This window comes from Anastrepha ludens, chromosome 3, assembly GCF_028408465.1.
Source record: "Anastrepha ludens isolate Willacy chromosome 3, idAnaLude1.1, whole genome shotgun sequence".
Taxonomy (NCBI): Eukaryota; Metazoa; Arthropoda; class Insecta; order Diptera; family Tephritidae; genus Anastrepha; species Anastrepha ludens.
The window spans coordinates 34589651-34610344 of record NC_071499.1 but is presented as its reverse complement, the minus strand read 5'-3'; the positions used below and the strand labels follow the sequence as shown (position 1 = coordinate 34610344).

At 34.8% G+C, this 20694-nt stretch overlaps 1 protein-coding gene and 1 long non-coding RNA gene across 2 annotated transcripts in view; one reads left to right on the top strand and one right to left on the bottom strand.

The window, feature by feature from the left end:
• LOC128857390 (uncharacterized) overlaps nt 1–20694 on the top strand; it is a 155447-nt gene that overhangs the window by 96706 nt on the left and 38047 nt on the right. The window lies entirely within an intron of this gene.
• Nucleotides 5120–10587, bottom strand: LOC128857391 (uncharacterized). The gene is made up of 3 exons (XR_008453936.1): nt 9914–10587; nt 9670–9841; nt 5120–5288 (listed from the first exon to the last, which is right to left on the bottom strand). It is a non-coding gene; the product is annotated as an uncharacterized LOC128857391 (long non-coding RNA).

Sequence of the window (20694 nt, the reverse complement as noted above, 5' to 3'; positions counted from 1 at the left end):
CTGTGCAGCCTCCTTTTTAATGTCAGTTCTTTTATTGGGAGTAAATTAACTTCATTGTACTGTGTTTTTCAAGGGTGGAGTAATGCCTTCTTGTTGTTGTCTTTATTTGCTGTTCAACAGTTGCGACCATGAGATCTTGATGTTTATCAGTATTAGTGATATAACTATTTTTAAATTTTTATTGATTTTTTTATTTTATATTTAATTATTTTCAGTGTTTTTGTTTTTTGGTTTGAATTGTATGCTACTTTCCTTTATTTTATTTTTTATTTTTATTTAATTTGCTTTAATTAATTAATATTTATCTATTATTTTATTTTATACTACTATTTGAATTTTTGCTCAATTCCTTATATTTGTTGATTGTTTTTTTTTTTGTAGTTAACTTTATTGGTATTTATATTATTGGTTATATGCACTTTATGTTATTTAATTTAATTTTACGAATTTTAATTTTTGTTATTATTGATTTTTTCTATTTTTTGGTAATGTTATTTATTTATTTTATTTTTCATTTGCTTTTTTTTTTTTTTGAGTCTTTTTATTTAATTATTTTGTTTTCCTTTTTATTTTTTCGTTTTTAACTTTATTTACAAAGTGTTGCTCGCAAAATATTGCAATAAACTGATCAGCTAACTACCCATCGCAGGCCAAGGCAACATGGCGCATTAAGCACCACTAACAACTTCTCACTGACATTCGTTTTCTACACCCTGTGCCTCCTATTTATGCCACTCAAATATTATTTAAACTGGATTAGCCAAATACATACTGAAATTACCAAATTAGTCAATGTAAAGTGTAAATATGTGTGCGCACACATACACATATACGCGCCCCTAACTTCGCATTGGAATTTCATGCCAGCCGTCGCTCAATTTCGACTCATTCGTTTTTCGTAGCTCAACTAACCGGACTGTGCTTTGCCACCCAAAAATGCAGACAGTTTTCTTCAAGTGTACGCACGTTTCACACAATTATCCGAATGTACGTGTGCACATGTTATGTATACTGGTGTGTGTAAGTGTGCCATGTGTTAAAAATTTCGCTCGAGTATTGCAAGAATTAGATCACTAGCACACGAATTTCGTATTTCGTTGTATGTAAATGACTAAAAATGGGCCAGTTAGTGGTTTGGCTTGTTAATAAAATGCAATTAAGAGGGAAAAAAGTTCAAAAGAGATTTAGCTAAAAGCAAAAGGTGTTAAATGTACTAACAGCGCAATGATTGCGGAAGGCATTTGGTGAATTGCATTTGTTTATAGCTTTCGTTAAAGAGGCGATCCACTTGAGGTAGACAGATAGAGTAAGTGATAAGGAAATTGAGAAAGAGAAAAGTAATTGAATGTATTTAAAAAAAAAAAAAACAAAGACAGGCAGGCAATGTATTTGAGTAGCAACTAGTTAACTTGATATTGAGGTAGAATTTACGATACGAGACCTATGTGGCTGAACTTTAATGGCATTTGGTCAAGTGTATTTCGGGATTGGATTTGATTGAAAATAGAATTGAAAATAGTTTGAGGTAAAAGTAGGTGCACGTTACAAAAAAGGAAGATTGTTTTTGTGGCATACTTTCGTCAACAACAACACGCTTAGGGCAAACTAAAGCTAGACGTAAGGAAACTTTACTTTTTATATTTTTACTTTTGTACATTTCGCAAATTTTTTTTAAGGTCCGTTTTAAGACAACTGCTATAAAAATCGCACAATACATGCAACTTACTGGATCATTAGAAAATCAAAGAGCTCAGAGCTCTTAAAAATTTCAATCGAATAGGTATCGAATGCATTAAAAGGCTTATGAACTGAAGAGGGAGCCAGTGCCTTGTCATATGAAATGTTAGTCATAGAGTTTGAAAAATTATTAAAAACGAACTTTTGCAACATTTTTAGATGTGAAGATCTTTTAGAAGTGCTAAGGGATACAATTGGTATTAGAAATACCTAATATTGGTGCAGTAAAAAGTTGTCCTCATTTCCCGCTAGACTCACTCACTCTAGTCTGGCTGTACGGCGATTTAAAGGTGATTTATGTTTCAAAAAACTTGCTTTACATTTTTTGCTTAGCTCCACCAGCTCTGCGTTACAGCGACTGCAAAAGTAATCCAGCTTACCATAGTTGGAAATTGCCTTGAATTCTTCTGAAAATTGGCTTATTGGTAGCCTTGGGTGTCATAAGAAGTGAGAATTTTGAAGAAAATTCACTAATTTTGAGATTCATTTAATGCTGAACATTTTAGAAAGAAATTTTTTTAAGGTAAAAAACATTCAAAAAATGAATATTTTTGAGAATCATTTAAAGGTAAAAATTTGAGTATAGGATTTCTTTTAAGTAAGTAACATGGAAATATAAAGTAAACAAATAAAATATTTCCGGTTATTTTTTACATTTATTATTTTTCTTTCTTAATTTTTTAAGATGAAATACACTTTTTTTTGCAAAAAAACATATAAAATTTGTCGTAAAAAAATGATATTCTTTTTTTCAAAAAATTTTGGAACATTCATTTTTCATTCAGTTTTAGCAAAAAAAAAATAATAAAAATAAAAATAAAATAAAAAATGAAGAATGACCAAATGAACAAATTTTTTTTTTCCTAAAAACTTTTAACAAAAAACATACTAATTTCCTTAAAAAGTATATTTAATCCTAAAATTAAATTAAAAAGCAAAAAATAAATATTGCAATAAATATTTCCTTAAAAAAAATCTAGTAAAAATCTATTGTAGTAAAATAACAAAGAAAAAAAAAGTTTTTTTTTCCTAAAATTTTTTAACAAAATATATTATTTTTCTTAAAAATTATAGTTTATCCAAAAATTAAATTAAAAAATCAAAAAATATTAATGCAAAAACAAAAAATATTTCAATCTAAGCAATAAAGAAAAATGTTAGACAAGAATAATGAATGAAAAAAAATTTTTTTTTCTAAAAAGTTTTAACAAAATATATTATTTTGCTTAAAACAAAAAGAAAATATTATTATTCTTAAAAAATTTTTGAGAAAAATTAAATTATATCATATAAAATAATAAATTTGTTTTTCTCACAAGTTTTAAAAAAATATATTATTCCTCTTAAAAAAAAAATGAAAAAGGAATCAAGAAAGAATAATAAACTATTTTTTTCCTTTTAATTTCAACAAAAACCATATTATTTTTCTTAAAAAGTATATTTAACCCTAAAATTCAATTAAAAAGCAAAAAATTTTATTGCAAAAAATAAATTAGATTGCGTTAAAGAAAAATCTAATAAAATAAAAAAGAATGAAAAGAACTTTCTTTCCCGAAAAATTTTAATAATAATATTACTTCTCTTAAAAATTGTATTCTTTGCTTAAAAATTATATTTACCTTAAAATTAAAATAAAAAATCAAAAAATATTAATGCGAAAAATAAATATTCCAGTCTAAGCAATAAGAAAAATATAAAAATATAATAAAGGATGAAAAAAAATACTTTTTTTCCTTAAAAATTTTAACAAAAAATATTTTTTTTTCTTACAAGCAATAAAGGAAATATTATTTTGCTTAAACAGTTTTTCTTAAAAAATGATATTTTACCCCAATTTTATCTTAAAAATTATATTTTTTTTCATAAAATTCTTTTTAAAAATTATTTTCCTTAAAAAATTTTATTTTCTTAAAAATTATATTTTTTCATAAAATTATTCTTTTTAAAAATTATTATTTTTCTTAAAAAATTATATTTCTCTTAAAAATTATATTTTACCCTAGAATTAAATTAAAAATCCAAAAATATTATAAAAAACAAAAAAATATTGCAATCTAAGCAAAAAAAAATCTGTGAAAAGAAAAACGAATGAAAAAAAATATTTTTACTCCTAAACAATTTTAATATATAAAATAGTATTTTTTATTTTTCTTAAAATTTATATTTTACCCTAAAATTAAATGAAAAAATCAGGAAATTTAATGCAAAAACAAAATATATTGCAGTCGAAGCGAAAAAGAGAAAAATCTATGAAAAGGAAAAAGATTGAAAAAATATTTTTTTTCCTAAAAATTAAAAAAAAAATATTTTTTTTTCTCACAAACAATAACGAAAATATTATTTTTCTTAAGAATTTTTCTTAAAAATTATATTTTTTTCATAAAATTATTCTTTTTAAAAATTGTTGCTTTTCTTAAAAAATTATATTTTTCTTAAAAACTATATTTTTTCATAAAATTATTTTTCTTAAAAATTATTATTTTTCTTAAAAATTATTATTTTTCTTAAAAAATTATATTTTATTCTTAAAACTTACATTTTACTCTAAAATTATAAAAAAAAATTAAAAAATACTAATGCAAAAACAAAAAATATTGCAATCTGAGCAATAAAGAAAAATCTACGAAAAGAATAAAGAATGAAAAAAAGTTTGTTTTTTTCCTAAAAAATTTTAACACAAAATATTATTTTTCTATTATTTTATTATTATTATTATTTCTTAAAAAAGTATTTTATGTTTCTTAGAAATATTAATTTTTCTTAAAAATTATATTTTTTCATAAAATTATTTTTCTTAAAAATTATATTTTACCCAAAAATTATATTAAAAACTCAAAAAATACAATATGAATGCAAAAACAAAAAATATTGCGGTCTAAGCAATAAAGAAACATCTATGAAAAGAATAGACAAAAAATTTGTTTTTCTCCTAAAAAATTTTAACAGATATATATTGTTTTAAGTATTATATTTTTCTCTCTAATTAAATAAAAAACAAAAAATATAAAAATATTAAAGAGAAATCATCAAACCGATGATATCTGACTTTAAAAAACTCTATACCAAATTTCTGACACTGAGTACCTAAATCTAGAAATGTTTAAATATTTTTCGAAATTTTTTCAGTTTAGTTCCTTTTATACTCAAGCCTACAAATTAATCTTCTTTTTAAATGAAGCAAAAACTTATCAAAAGCACTACCCAATGAAATTCGAATCATCGCAAATTGATTTGATTCAATCATCCAGAAGCAATTTTGCATGCCAATCTACCTTTCAGCTCGCATTGATTGAGATCAACACTATTGGCCGCACTGTGCACGCGTTTCGTTTGATAATTAAATGAAACTCGTTTGCATTTCAAATGAATTTAATGTCTTTTATTTACATGGAAGAGAAATGGGGTCAACAAACAATGCAACATTTTTATGGTAAATTACGTTTTTCCTTTTGTTTTCCGGCACTTAACACACAAAGACGATGGCTGGCTAATTCGTGAAGATGCGATACACTGCACTCTGGTTTGGCAAACTTCCGCAAGAAGTCTGAAAACTAAATAAGCAATTCCAGTAATTGAAAGTAATTCGAAGTGGCTATAAGTGACGCTCATTGCCGACATGAAATTTTCATTGGTGCTGTTAAATGCATTCCTATACAAAATGCAAATATTTACTTGCCCAGTTTCCGGCTTTTCATTTGGGGCTTTCCGAATTTTCTTATTGCTTAAGCCTCCAATTGCATGGCAATTAATTTTTGTTATTGCATTTATATGCATAAGTAGATACGAGTGTACAAAGTTTTTTTTCTCAAACTCTACTGTAAGTGTGCAAAGGACTAAGCTAACAGCCCAAGCCAAACTCCAATTATTTGAAAGAAAAATGTTGAGAAAACTCTCCAGAGCAGGCAAAGACAACAACGGCGATTGAGATGAAATCATGAGCTAGAACAACAAATAAAAAGAGAGAATGTTGTGCACTTCATCACCACATCTCGAGAATGGACCCAAGGAGAGCTTAAAGAAAAATAACTGACGCTTGTTTAGACCGATATCAAGGTGGCTTGAGGAACTGGAGGATGGCATGAGGAAACTCAAAGTAAGAACTGGAAGGAACCAAACAAAGATCGAGACAAATGAAGACATTTCGTTCAGCAGGCTGAAGCTCACACAGAGCTATAGCGATAAACGGTCATGATGATTACGATATGCTGGGAGAAGTGAAATTAATGGGTTTTCGTGAACACAAAATTGCCATATTTTTTACTCTCACGTGATTAAAAATCTCTGAAAAGGTATTTTTCTGCTGATAAGTAGAATATGAGTTGGAGTCTTCTCGTTGGTGTCAATGCCAGTAAAACATATGTAAACGGATTGAGAAATGGGCTTCATATAAAAAATTCGTTTATGCTCCAATTTTATTGTGATGAAACTTCACTCATTTAATCGTTATCTTCATCCATCAGCATTACAACTCGGGGCGAGCTTTAGTTTCTTCAACGATCTGCTTCCATTTAACTCGGTCAAGATCTTCGGTGATGTTTTGTGGCAATGTAAGCTTGGGTTTGCCTTTGTCTCTCAGGATGATTGAATTCTAGTTTATTATTTCTTCTGTGCTCGCGATCCTTCCATACCCACTGCGTGATCGGCCCTGCCTAGTCCTTGCGCCTTAATAAACTTTTCAGCGTCTTCACCGTTGCGTAGGTCAATTAGTTCGCTGTTATGCCATTTTCGATACTCGCCGTTGTCAACTCGTATGTGAAGAATAATCCGAGAATAAACCAATCGCAAGGGTATTTACTCGACCAAAGAGCCAAGGTGATCGCTTCTTAACCCATCAGTGCCAAAGACCTCAAGCTACCTGATTCGAGCGAAGGCCGGGCAGACGCACAGAAAGTGGTTCGCCATCTCATCCTCCTCTTCACAAGCTGGGCAGAGTGCACTGCCTGAGATGCCCACCTTTTCCATGCGCTTTGCCCATAGAAAGTGACCCGCCATCAGTCCAACCAGCTGCCTACAATCCCCTCTACTTCGTGACAGGAGCAACTGCGACAGTCGGTCGAACATGACAGGTAACATCAGTGTTGTCCATCTGCAGCCTCTCACAGCCTGCCAAGCTCGCTTGTGGATTAGAATAACCTGTTTGCTAACCGTGACTTTGATGGCTCCAGAAGGGGACGCCAGAACGCGCTTCCGGCCAAGGAAGTTGACCTCAGAACCCATCCTAGCTAAGGAGTCAGAGATCTCGTTACCGGCGATACCCACATGTTCCTAGACCTGTGTATGTTAGCATAAGACTATTATGTCTACCGACATAGTTCAGCCTGGATTTACAGGACTCCACTTGAAGAGGTTGGGGGGCTGTCTATGGCCATGAGCGCAGCTTGGCTGTCACTGCAGACACATATCGGTCTGCCTCTCCATCGGTTTTCCACAACAAAGTTCATCGTTCTTGAACAGCATACACCTCCGCCTGAAATACAGATGCATACATTCCAAAAGCGAAGTGGAGTTTTCTCCCGCTTGATTCTACGTAGATACCAGAGTTGGAACCGTGCTCGGTCCTGGAGCTATCCGTGAAAATGCGAGAACAGTGTTTGCCGGGCTCATTTTCTGAATTTGACCATAGTTGAGCCTCTGACAGCACCACACTGTATCTCTTGTCAAGTACGACTCTGGATGGCATGGAGTCAAGAGGCATGGTGAAGATCGTTAGATCGAAGTCTATGCCTACTCTGTTGTTCAATGCCGAACAGGGGCCGTACCAATTCATACACTAATTTCAGCATACAGATGATCTGCAAGGACTCTCCTTGGATGAAAACATCAAGTGGTGGGGTAGACTAAACAGAGCATCTAATGCCGGGCCTGAACCTTCGCTTTATTATGTCAAAATTAAATTAGCTATAGAACTGCGTAGTCAAAAGGTTAAATGATCAAAAAGTTAAATATTTTCATAAAAAATTTATGATTTTTTCTAAATTTGGTAGTAAAGTTAGGAGTTTTAATTAAATGTCAAAATTTAACACCGAAGGGTGCATCACAGGCAAGCTAAGCAATATTTGATGAGAATTGAGTTGAGTTGAGTTGAGTTGAGTTGAGTTGAGTTGAGTTGAGTTGAGTTGAGTTGAGTTGAGTTGAGTTGAGTTGAGTTGAGTTGAGTTGGTTTGAGTTGAGTTGAGTTCAGTTGAGTTCAGTTGAGTTGAGTTCAGTTCAGTTCAGTTGAGGTCAGTTGAGTTGAGTTGAGTTGAGTTCAGTTCAGTTCAGTTGAGTTGAGTTGAGTGGAGTTGAGTTGAGTTGTATGTCCGTATAAAATATTTCTTTACAATCGTAATATTATAAAGCGTTTTTCAGTAAGAGCGCTTCAACTTTTTTTTTTAATAAAACACAAACGGTTTGACTTTTTTAACAAAATTTTTTTTTATTATCGAGTTTGAACATATACATTTAAGTATGAAATTCGATTTCTTTTGCATGACTACCGCGTGCACGTTTTACGAAGTCCAATCGTTGAACCCAATTTTCGACCACTCTTTTACATAAATCGGCCGAAATTCCAGCAATTTCGCGTTCAATATTGGCTCTGAGCTCACAAATCGTCGCCGGCTTGTTACTGCAGGCCAATGACTTCACATAACCCCAAAGAAAATAGTCTAGAGGCGTCAAATCACACGAGCGCGGCGGCCATTCGACCGGTCCATTTCTGGAAATAATGCGCTCATCGAACTTACTCTTCAACAAATCAATTGTAGCGTGTGCTGTGTGGCTTGTGGCCCCGTTCTGTTGAAACCACATGTCGTCTAAGTCCATACCATTCAATTGCGGCCAAAAATAATCGCTTATCATGTCGCGGAATCGATTTCCATTCACAGTAACGTGGCGATCGTTCTCGTCAAACAGTGATTTTTTTGGGATGCAACGGTGCCTCATGAATCACGTGTGGATTGCTTTCTGCCCAGTAACGCATATTTTGCTTGTTGACAAAGCCATTGAGCCAAAAGTGAGCTTCATCACTGAAGATGATTTTTTGGAAAAAGTAGCTCTTAAAGTAGCAGCAAAAGAACGATTATTTTCATAAAAAATTTGCACGATTTGCAATCGTTGCTCAAGTGTGTAGCGTTCCATGATGAAATGTATACTAATGAAGTTCACAAATGACAAGCGAAAAATAAAAATTATTGCGTCGTTCGCCCTCCCTATCGGAAAAAAGTTGAAGCGAACTTATTGAAAAACGCTATATTTGTTTTTTTAATTTATTAATTATTATTTTATTAATTTTTTATATTAAACTTTACACAATGACCTCTCTCCTAACGGACACATCCGACAAGTGGAAAGTATTTTTCAGTATATACAAACCCTTCATGATTTAAAAAAAAATATTTCCCTTGCGCGAACAACCCTCCTATGACACCTTAACCCTTCCTTTTCAGTCAGTCCCTTAAGTCTCCACTTAAGAGAGATTGCACTGTAGATTTTCTAGGCACGCTGCCGAATAATTTTCATTTTTGAATGGCAACATATAAACCATAAAAAGCTAAATAAGGCATGAAAACTTTCTTATGGAAACCAACTGAAGCCTGTCATTTCTAAGAGACAATAAAAAAGTTTAAACGCCAAAACGGCGGAGAATTCCACCCAAATTCTGTCCCTGTTATTCATACATACACACATACATATGTTCATACATGACTTCCTTACATACAAATGTACATTTACTCACATCGCATGCCCAAAAACCGTTGATACTTACACCCTTGATGGTGATGATAATTATGTTGCATGCAACAGATAAGCCATCACAACATCTGTCACAGTAAAATGTCCAAACACACGAAAACATTTCTTGAAGTATGCAAATAAGCCACAGCAGAGCTGACACTTCGAAACAAGCAGATACAATTGCAGCTCGCATGCATATCTAAATTTAATACTTACATACTTATGTGTGCATACCATGCATGTAATCACATTAAATAGCTTGAAAATGGATAGTATCAAGAAACGGTGCTGTGTGGCCCCGAAGGCAGGTTGGAGTAGGTCAGTAGTATTAATGTACAGGTATTCCCGTCAGCTAGAAAATGGCACACATTTCCAACAGCGACAGCAGCTACAAAGAAAAAATTCAAGAGGAATTACGGGAATAACGAAATAACGAAATAACGAAATAACTAGAAAGTACTTGCCGCTTGTCGTGCAGTTGTTGTGCATGCATGCCTACATAAATTCACCGCTACATGCATTCGTTGGAAAAGGTCAAGGTTGATATGCAGATGCCGTTGTATGTAATGGGCATGAATGTGTTGAACAATTTTTTATACTTGTTGTTGCTTTTAAATTATAATACTCGTGTTGACTGCTTGCTGCCTTTGAATTTATGAAACTTGCTCTCACCAACAACAATAAATCCCCTTACCTAATTTCTATGCTTTATGGGAATGTACGCGCGCCTTTCGGATATTGTCATTATTTTTGTTATTCGACTGCATAGATTGGCCTAGGAGAGACTGCAATTATTTATGTACATATGTATTTACATACGCTCTTGCGCAGATATGGGACAGTGAGTGTTTTACTCACAAATACATATGTACTTTATTAGCTTTTAAGTTTTTTCGCTCTTTTTTTTTGTTCTTTTTTTTTTTTGTAACTGCTTAGGAAAGTAAAAAGTGCGCATAATTTAGAGAGAAAGAAAATTACTAATTATGCTTAGATTGTATGTGTCCATACCCATATAAATATTTGTGAGAGTTAACTGTTTAAGTTTGAAACGTGATTTGTTGAGTTTGATGGAGAGTAGTTGAATTGGGTTATGGTGAAATTTGATTTTTTTTTTTGAAATATTTACGAACTATCAAAGAGAATTAATACAGTCAGTGCATAAAGTGATTATTAATAATAAGTTTTGATTTAAGCTATTTTGGAAAACGTTTTTAATAAGCATTAACATTTTACTAAAAACGCCTCGAAAACCAAAAAATTGCTTTTTAATTTAGAGTGGATACAATTCAGCTGCCATAAAGTGGCTCGGAACAATAACACTTAAGCATACAGTGGACAAGAACAAAATTACAAGAACGCGGTACGAGAGTTGCTATTTATATTTCTGGCCTAGCAATGGAAAAATTAGCATGAATGGTTGGAAATTGCTTTATTTTGCTTCAAAATATTCCTATTGATAATTTAAAATATTCTTCATGAAAATCAATACGATTTGCCATTCGTTTGAACAAACTTTCGAAGTAATTTGTCCAGTTGCGTTTCCTGAGCGTTTTCTAAATTGTGAGGGAGCCAAGGCGAACGAACACACCTTTTTTACCACAAGGCGCGATATTTTCTAGCACAAGAAGTGGTTTTGAGTGAATCTCATGGAATTCGTCGGTGAGCGAACAGCAGCCACGAGAAATTTTATTATACCACTTTTTTACAGTGCCTAATATGACAATTAATGCATTATCCGCAATTAAAGCCTAAACCGATTTAAAGGAGCTATAAACGAAATAAATCATGTCTTAATTTTAGCGAAAACACACCAAATAATACTACGTAATTTTTTGTCGTATTTGGTATTCTTTATTTAAAAGTTTGTTGTTGTATGGAGCTGTGAGAAGTTAACAATAATAAATATTTTCATATATCTCATGCATATATGTGTACATACTTAACTGAAATTACAATACTATTTTCATCAATAAAATAAACTTGCGTTATAGCACCGTTTTATTTTCTATTATTTGAAAAGCAAATTAAAAAAAACAACAAAAGGCCGAACACGAGCCGTTGCTTGCTTCATTCAATCGAATGAATCGTGCTGCTCATGGCATTTTCTCGTGTTGTAACTGTTACCTCGCTCAGTACTCGAAAGGCAATGAAAATACATAGTTATAAGATTAACCGTTCTTGTTTTGAAAGAGGAGAGTAAACTTCATTAGCTTTCAACTCTTGCTTACATTTGTTGTAGTGAATGTTAATCTTCTGCTAAACCGAATCAAAGCTAACATCGGCAATTGCACTGAACAACATTGTATACAAAGAAAAGAATAATCGGATGCAGGAGTTTACTCGACAGTCCTGTTTTAATACCTTATAATCCATATGCTTTTGGATAGAGTATTCAAACAGTTCTAGAAATTACAGAATATTTTTATATTTCTAGTAAAGTGAGCAGCATAGTGGAGTGTAACAAATTTTGAGTTTTGCTGTTTGGGCATATTTTCGAGTTAACGGTCGCTCAATGTCTTATAGTTAGAGCAAAAAAGAAAAGAGAACAGCAAAGGATCATACGCTTTTTATTGAAGATGTTCGGAGTAATTTTTGACGAAGCTTAAATTCTTTAATACAAATAAAGAGAGAAAAGAAAAAATAGAAAATAGAAACTATAGTAGAAAATAGCCTCCTCTATTATTCTTCAAGTGAATTAGACTCTTCAAACATCAGAGGAATCTTACTCAATAAAAATGCTCCTATAAGATCACAAAAAAACCCTAACAAAATTAAATTCGAATAAACTTAAATAACAAAAAGCCATAAAAACAACTCCAACAGGTTACAGAAGAATTCAATTAAATAATACACAACGCAACGTGTTGCAGACCAGTTTGCAACAATGTTTCTAAACAAAAATAAAAGCAACAGCAATAACAAACCATTGATGTCAGTTAATAGACAATCGACAACCGACCATAACTGTTGTTAGTTTAAGCAACTCATTGAATAACAACGTAAATCGATTACCTCCGAGACATGAACAGCAAAAACAACAACATGTCCCTCATACGTAGTTGTAACAGCAACAAAATCAGTTTATAGAGAAACAAGTGGCAATTAAAAACAACTGGCACAACTGTGCGAAAAAAGAATGGCCAAAAGCAAGAGGAAGTAGTGGCAAAAGAATAAAGTGGAAGGAAAAGAGAAATAGGTTAAATCGTACCAGTACGGTAGTGAAGAAGAAGTAGAAAGCCAAAAGAAAAACCGAAAATAGGAGCAGCAAAGCAAATCAAGCGATATGAATGGGTTAGAAAAAGTGCGAAAAATAGTACGAAAGAAGATGTAAAAGAAGTTGGGAAGGGAAGCAGAAGGAACGGAATAAGAATTTAAAATGAAGCAGGCAAAGAAAAGTAGTAGACAAGTGCAAAATGTAGCAACTAAAAATAAAGTAGAACACATCAAAAAATTACATAGACTTCAAAGAGCAGCCGCAACTTATGCCACTCTTTGGCCGCTACTGAGTCGATTAACTCACTGCAAACCAGTGCACATTCTTAACCGCACACATACAGGGTGAATCAAGTTAAAGTTAAGGAAGGTGGAGCGTAATGGCATGCTTTGATTTTCTTGCCCTACTTGTACATTATAGGTTTGGCGGGTGACCTCGCTTTGACGTTGGTCACTAAACTTCCTTCTACCAGATATTCAGATAGAGACAAGCAAAGGAATATCAGCAGTAACAGGAAAATTGGAAGCTTGGATTTGGTTAACGCAGCAAAGAAAATGAAAGCAATTTTCATAAGCAGTCGTAGGAAACTCGAAGTGAAAACCTTCAAAGTTGGCAGTTATGTGATCAAGCCTTCATGAATGCTAAGGTATCTAATATTCGGGCGCCCACATCTTTTATTGGATGTTTGGCCCAACTCGTCCTCCGAATTATGGTAGATGTTTTCCCCCAAGTAGAGGGTACTACAAATTTATGCCGCCTCGGAACGACTGATGGTTTTTGATGAAAAGCTTTTTCATGTCAGAAATATACTAGAGGGCTTGGCAATGCCTACTGAGCGGTGATCATATTAGAAAAAATCACTCTATCATTTGATGTTTCATGCCGGGCATGGATTTTGCACCCGGGCTCTACCGAATAGAGGTCATCTGCAAACGGATACCACTACAGTCAGATATCTTAGTGTAATTATAAACCACAGACTCAGTTTTAGTGCGCATGCAGAATACGCAAATTCAAGGCAACATTGATCTACGATGGTAAGCGCATTCCAGAAAAGTTCAAATGAAAAAACGGAAAGACCTATAAGACCAAAAGTAAGACCTGTTTACCAAGAATCCCAAGTTGAATAATGGAGGTTGTCCGCCCTCGGTTCAGATCGCAGCTCGGCTTAGAAAATTTTCTTCTGTAGAAGTACCAGTACTACTCTGACATGGTTTTAACGATGGGCAAGGCAATAAAACACTCACGCCCGCTAAAAAACTCAAACAATAGTTCAATAGGAGCTTGGTAAATAACTGGTAATGCGCCATCAACTGATGAAATGAGTCGATGAAACTCAGCAATGTGAACTGCAAAGGAGTAACAGAAAAGCTGACTAAGGTAATATGGCAACGAACTGTTGAGTAGAAGATGGCATGAACTTGGGGAACCGCGCAGCACAAGCTTCATTTAAAAATATGCAAGCAGAAGGTGGAGATTCTGATGGACTGAATCCTCCGTAAAGGTGTCGTCCTCCAACTTAGGGATACCAATTAGTCGCCTAAAAGATGGGTTAGAACTTTTTCTGAGCCCATCGTTAAAGTTTAAAATCTAATGAAAATTTGGAAGCCCGGAAGAAATATCGTACGACGTATTCGTGAGAGAGCGTCACAGAACCTCGAAAAAATACTTTGAAAGAGTGCGTCGAACACCAGTAGCAAGAAAAAATTAAAATAAATCAACGCGATTTTCGAGTCACTTTAAATTTGCACTTTTTGGCACGAAATTATTATACTCAATTTAATTACAAAATTAAATTATAAAAAATCTCAATGAGACGCATGCTGAAAATTTTTTTTTAATATAATATCTCATTAAGAAGTGTGAAGTATTGGTGAAAAATTAAATAATATTTTTTTTTTAATTAAAATTTGTTTTTTAATTTTCACAAAGATATGAATAAAACACAATATATGAAATTATATTTTCATAAAAATTAAATTAATAAAAAAAGTAAATTAATAGCAAAAAAAAAATGTCAAAAGTTGTTAATAAGTCCATGGGATATAGCAATTTAACGCAGTGCACTTGTACCACCCTGTGCCGCTCTATACTTTTAAATGTATCTGCTCTGCATTTGTCGCTCACACATGGTACCCAGTAATAGCAACAGCAACAATAACAACAAATAAAATAAATAAACGAAATTACCCAGGCTGGGCAAAACGTGCACACATTCAACACACATACACAACACACACACAACAATTGAATTAAAAGTAGTAACAAGAAAATCGTCAATAGCAGCACAAAACTTCGGGCGGCAATTTAACAACAAAACCAAAGCTAATACTAAAATGCAGCTGCATTTGCTACCATTTTGTTGTTGTTATTAACTTTTAAAGTTGTTGTCATTGCCGCTAATGCTGTTGCTGTTCAAGTTGCATGGCTTATACACTGGGGTAGTTACGATCTTTCGCTGGAGAATGTGGCAAATGTGCGCGTTGGGGCAAAATTAATCACCCTGTATAATTTTTGTAAATGTCGGCAATCATATTTGACATTTGTTAACGGAATAGCTGCAATATACAAATAGAGAAGTAATGACGCGCATGGACCAAAATGAAAATATTTTTTTTTTTATTTAGAAAAAGTTTCCATCACTCAAAATAATTTGTTTTCAATTAGTAAAAATGTTATTTAAAAGCAAATTGGATGATTCATTTTACGGTACCTTGTTTTTTTGATATTTTCTTTAGTTAGTTTCGAGTTGTAATCGAGAAAATTCTAAAGTTTTGTCTCCATTTTTTCCATCACTGAAAATCCTTTGTTTTATTTAGTAAAAAAGTTATGACAAAAACAGAATTAATGATGATTAATTTTGCGTCACCTTGCATTTACATTTTTACATTTTTCAAAGCAAAATCAAAAATTCAAAATTCAACAAGGATTTCCATCACTCCAAATAATTTTTATTTTTATTATTTTTTGTTTTTGATTTAGTAAAAAAGTTACTCGAAAAGAAAAAATGGATGATTAATTTTGCGCCACCATGTATTTTCATTCAACACGCTCTTTGCTAACAACAATCAATATTATTATTATTTTTTTTTTATACCGGAGGGGGAATCTTACATAGATACAGTCAACTTAGACAGACAACCTGCTATACCACTACCACTATACTGGACTTGTGCAACAGTCCACCAACCACCTACGTCACCTCCACCATTACCGCTGCGGAACTGCGTCCACGTACTACTTCGCAGGGTTTCTTAGTTTCGTCAACGACGATCGGCTATTACCTCTCATTTGCTCAATGTGACTAAGCTCTTTTTTTTTAGAATTCTAGTAACATACGCAGCTACCTCCTCCCACTTTTCTTGTGACTCGAACATGAACTAACGATGTCGATTACATTTGCAAGTCTTCCTCCTGTTATAAAACGTGGACAGTGGAAACTGACCTGTCCGCGTCTTCTTCTGCGCTGATGCACACAGGGCAGTAAGAGTTGTCAAACTTATGCAGGTATTTTGTGAGTCCGCCCTGTCCAGATAGGAGCTGCGTCAATCATACCCGTACGTTAAGAATAAGTTCATAGATGCATCTCCTTCGTTGGAAGAGTTCCATCGATTTTGCCACTTTGTCGGTGAAACAAGTCGTTCCACTGCTTTAACTGCCTTTTTACTTATTTCCAGCTCGACCGCGCATCTGTAGTAGACCCCTTTCAGCTCATCCACGAAGATATCCACTCCTATCACAAGCGCCGCATTGTCTGAAGGGGAAGGCGAATTAGTCGCCGGTCCTTCGTCGTAGTCTTTCGAGGTTCCTTAGCCTCTTCATAGTCTCTGCTATGACATCGCATGCTGCCGTCTATTTTTCCTTGCTTTGTAGCATGGATTGCACTACTGAATCTGGGTCGTAGTTTCCTCAAAATATGCTGCGAATATGCTGCCTCAAAATATGTCATTGCCGCTAATGCTGTTGCTGTTCAAGTTGCATGGCTTATACACTGGGGTAGTTACGATCTTTCGCTGGAGAATGTGGCAAATGTGCGCGTTGGGGCAAAATTAATCACCCTGTATAATTTTTGTAAATGTCGGCAATCATATTTGACATTTGTTAACGGAATAGCTGCAATATACAAATAGAGAAGTAATGACGCGCATGGACCAAAATGAAAATATTTTTTTTTTTATTTAGAAAAAGTTTCCATCACTCAAAATAATTTGTTTTCAATTAGTAAAAATGTTATTTAAAAGCAAATTGGATGATTCATTTTACGGTACCTTGTTTTTTTGATATTTTCTTTAGTTAGTTTCGAGTTGTAATCGAGAAAATTCTAAAGTTTTGTCTCCATTTTTTCCATCACTGAAAATCCTTTGTTTTATTTAGTAAAAAAGTTATGACAAAAACAGAATTAATGATGATTAATTTTGCGTCACCTTGCATTTACATTTTTACATTTTTCAAAGCAAAATCAAAAATTCAAAATTCAACAAGGATTTCCATCACTCCAAATAATTTTTATTTTTATTATTTTTTGTTTTTGATTTAGTAAAAAAGTTACTCGAAAAGAAAAAATGGATGATTAATTTTGCGCCACCATGTATTTTCATTCAACACGCTCTTTGCTAACAACAATCAATATTATTATTATTTTTTTTTTATACCGGAGGGGGAATCTTACATAGATACAGTCAACTTAGACAGACAACCTGCTATACCACTACCACTATACTGGACTTGTGCAACAGTCCACCAACCACCTACGTCACCTCCACCATTACCGCTGCGGAACTGCGTCCACGTACTACTTCGCAGGGTTTCTTAGTTTCGTCAACGACGATCGGCTATTACCTCTCATTTGCTCAATGTGACTAAGCTCTTTTTTTTTAGAATTCTAGTAACATACGCAGCTACCTCCTCCCACTTTTCTTGTGACTCGAACATGAACTAACGATGTCGATTACATTTGCAAGTCTTCCTCCTGTTATAAAACGTGGACAGTGGAAACTGACCTGTCCGCGTCTTCTTCTGCGCTGATGCACACAGGGCAGTAAGAGTTGTCAAACTTATGCAGGTATTTTGTGAGTCCGCCCTGTCCAGATAGGAGCTGCGTCAATCATACCCGTACGTTAAGAATAAGTTCATAGATGCATCTCCTTCGTTGGAAGAGTTCCATCGATTTTGCCACTTTGTCGGTGAAACAAGTCGTTCCACTGCTTTAACTGCCTTTTTACTTATTTCCAGCTCGACCGCGCATCTGTAGTAGACCCCTTTCAGCTCATCCACGAAGATATCCACTCCTATCACAAGCGCCGCATTGTCTGAAGGGGAAGGCGAATTAGTCGCCGGTCCTTCGTCGTAGTCTTTCGAGGTTCCTTAGCCTCTTCATAGTCTCTGCTATGACATCGCATGCTGCCGTCTATTTTTCCTTGCTTTGTAGCATGGATTGCACTACTGAATCTGGGTCGTAGTTTCCTCAAAATATGCTGCGAAGCTTCAATCTAGAGCCATAAAACCGCTTACATTCGAAGAATGCGAAGTGTACGTCTTCTATTGCCTTTACCCCACAGTATTCACAAGTGGGGTCCGATTCATGCTTGAACCGATGGAGGAAACTTTGAAGCATCCATGCCTGGTTAAAAGTGAGTCAGATAAAAATCCACTTCTCCGTGTTTTCTTTCCATCCAGCTTCGCAAGTCGGGAATGCAGCGATGCATCCAGCGGTCCTTCGTTGTGTTATTCTTTTTTTGCTGCCAAGTTTAGTACTAGTTTCCCATGCTGAATTGAATGCTAAAGTTTAATTATTTTCTTTATTTAGGTTAGGTTATGTTGGTAGTCGGTCTGTACGACCAATTCACTTAGACCTTACAGGTCAGTTGGGATATCAATGTGCGACACGGGCCCCTCATTTATTTTTCTTCGTGGGACCATTTTGTAGCTCTAATGAAGTGCAGGATTGATCCCATCCTCACACCAGACAGTTCCGTAAGAAAACTAAAAAAAATGTTTACTTAGAAAACTTACTCTGATTTTAGCTTAGGCTGGAAAATTACAAAGGAAGTACTCAACTGTTTCTTCCTGATCTCTACAACTTTTAAAATATTTGTGCAAGAAAATTCCTAGTCTCAAGGAATGCCTGCCAAATAGCCAATGACCGGTTATACACCATCTTTTCGCCGACTTCAAAGCTGCATTCGACAGTTCGAAGAGGAGCTTCCTGTATGCCGCGATGTCTGAATTTGGTAACCCCGCAAACAAGATGACGTTGCTCAACACCAGCAGCACCATTAGAATTTGGAAGGACCTCTCCAGGCCGTTTGATACCAAACGAGGTTTCAGACAGGGTGACTCGCTGTCGTGTGACTTCTTTAACCTGATGTTGGAGAGGATCGTACGAGCCGCAGAACTTAATCGCTCAGGCACAATTTTTTATAAGGACGTACTCTTGTGGTCAGATACCGGTGATGTTGACATCATCGGCCTTAACAACAGCGCTATTAGTTCTGCCTTGTCTAAACTGGATAAAGAGGCAAAGTCTCTGTTGAAAGTTATGATTTCGAGGTTGTAAAAGACTTCGCTTATTTAGGAACCAGCATTAACGCCTATAATAATGTCAACCTGGAAACCCAACGCAGAATCTCTCTTGCCAACAAGTGCTACTTTGGACTAAGTAGGCAACTGAGCAGTACAGTCCTCTCTCGACGAACAAAACTAACACTCTACAAGGCTCTCATCATGCCCGTCCTAACGTATGGCGCAGAAGCTTGGACGATGACAACATCCGATGAAGCGACGCTTAGAGTGTTTGAGAGAAAAATTCTGCGGAAGATTTTTGGACCTTTGCATGTTGGCAGCGGCGAATATTGCAGGCGATGGAACGATGAGCTGTATGAGCTTTAGACAACATATACCATACATAGCGCAGCGGATAAAGATCCAGCGGTTTCGTCAGCTGGGTCATGTCGCCCGAATGGATACAAACACTCTGGCTCTGAAAGTATTCGATGCGGTACCGGAAGGTGGTAGCAGAGTAAGAGAAAGACCTCTTCTGCGTTGGAGAGATCAGGTGGAGGAAGACTTTGCTTCGCTTGGCGCGTCCAACTGACGCCGGTTTGCATGAGAAAGAAACGAGCGGCGCGCTTAGTTAAACTCGGCCAAAATCGCGTTAGCGGTGTTATCATGCCAATTAAGAAGAAGAAGGTTATACAAGCCCCAACCTTCGAAATATTCTCTCTTGAAAGGCTGAGCAGTTCCTTTGAATTTTTCTTATTTATTTGCGGCCCCAATCGCCTAGCTGTAACGCATGTGTCTTCATCTCTCCATGCCTTCCTTCATTTCTTTGTCGATATTTTTACCTCAATTAAAAAGCATTGTCTGGAGCTTTTGGCTTTACCTCGTTTCAAAATCACTTTGGTGTTTAAAAAAATATTCAATCTTCATTAAAATCTTTCCGCGGCTCCACTGTGCTACAAGCGCGCAATTAAGCTGCGCAGGTCGTGAAGAGTTGGTGGCATAGGCAAAATACCAAATAACTTTGCGATTAGTTTTTATGATCCGCTTATTGCTATTGCGAATGTTAGTTGCCGCCACAGCTGGGCAACACCGCTATTACATTAACTTGCCGTCTCTTGCAGATGCTACGACAACAACAACAACAACAACAACGTCAATTGTATGAACCCACAAGTGTGTTTTGAAAGAAAAAAAATCGTTTTTTGTTTTCTTGTTTGTTTTTTAAATCCTAGTAAAACGTGCGCACTTTAACGGTTTCATTGTCATTGGCTGCTTTGCTGCTTAACTCACAGCTGCGGATGAATGGCAGCTACAGTGCAACATGTTGAGTAACAAAATAGTTAATGTTGCTAGGCCGCCTCTGCTGCCACTAATGCTGGTTTGCGTTGTTTGTTTAGTGCCTGTTGAGCTGGTATATACTTTTGTGTACTCGTATACGCCTGTGGTCAATCGAGCGACTAAAGTATTTACACTCAATTTTTTTTTTCTATCTGTCGCTTATTTATCTTATCTCGCTTACTTTTCTT